Here is a 1352-nt window from a genome sequence, read left to right as displayed (position 1 = left end):
GAGGTTGTTGTGTGCTGAGAGAGATGGGAGAGGCTTTCTAGCATTGCAGCAAGATGACTACCTAGATATGTGAAATATAGAACAGTGCACAATTTGTCGGAGGGACAAAGTATGGGTTTGTTATTGTCTCGTTCTGAGATATGAAAGTTAAGCTTAGGAGGAGGTGTAATTTTGGAGGAAAATACCCTCTTGCTTCTTTTGCACCTGCATTTTGAAATTCCCTGTGAATTTTTCTCTTACTTGCACTTTGAGTTAAACATTTCATATATTTTTGTTCCATAGAAGAAAATACATTGCTGTTGTCATGTACTGGACAGCAAGGTTTTCTGTGAGACAGAGAGCCAGCTATTTCATACATTCACCTGAGAAATGAATCCACTTAGCAAAAAGACACTGCTGTGCTTTTTGCACTGCTCCAATATTCATGATGATTAAGTGAATGTTGAAATGCTGCCCTGTAAGAAATAAAGCCTGAAAAGACTGGGATTCAATGCCGGAAATAAAACTCAGCAGGATAAGACAGTATGGTGGATGCAATTACTTGTGTAGGTAGACATGTTTCATGAGGTTACTAGGACCCATCAAAGTAGCTGTAGCTTCACTGCTCATTCTGCCTACAGATACTACAAATCCCTTGATTTTTCATGACAGCAAACCTCCAGCAGAGGCTGCAGAAGCAGCCTTGGAAATGGAGAGCACTTTTTCCTTTGAGTCATCATTTTGTTGAGTCAAGAATAATGGTTGTCATTCTGAGCTAAACTTTCCAATCTCTATGAAATAAAGACCAAATTAAAATGAAGGCAGATCATTCCCCAGGACAGATTTTCAGATCCGAATAAAAGATTATTTACTTCCACGAAGATTTTGAAAAATCTCATTCTGAATTCATTGTGGACATTACATCAAATGATGGCAGAATTTTTGAAGGATAAATGTTTGTTGAAGTTACCAAGACCGTAGGTGTTCTCTAAGCATGGCTATTTACTTAAATGGATGTGGATTATCCCCCAAAGTACCCTTTTGTAAATAAACTAAGCTCCCTTTGTTTCATTACCGTAATTATTCAGGACAGGACACACTGTCTTGAGATGAAAAAATTACTTATTTAACAGTTGGGCACCTTGTTATGTTGGTTTCAATCTATACCACTTTTCACGGGGTTTTTCAACAGAAAAGTGGAGGTAAGAGAAGAATGAGTATGATGTACAGAAAATAAAACAGGTTCACCCATTTCCTGGTTATCGTCATTAAACGTGGTATAATTGTGCATAATCACTGGTGCAATTCTTGGTGCACTTTGCTAGAAGCTGGCTAAACTTTGCATCTGCATAGAAATTAAGATGCAAATATGA

Source organism: Phasianus colchicus, chromosome 3 (genome assembly GCF_987193195.1).
Source record: "Phasianus colchicus chromosome 3, bPhaCol1.hap1.1, whole genome shotgun sequence".
NCBI classification, from domain to species: Eukaryota; Metazoa; Chordata; class Aves; order Galliformes; family Phasianidae; genus Phasianus; species Phasianus colchicus.
The sequence above is the reverse complement of the archived record's forward strand: the minus strand, read 5'-3'. Positions refer to the sequence as shown.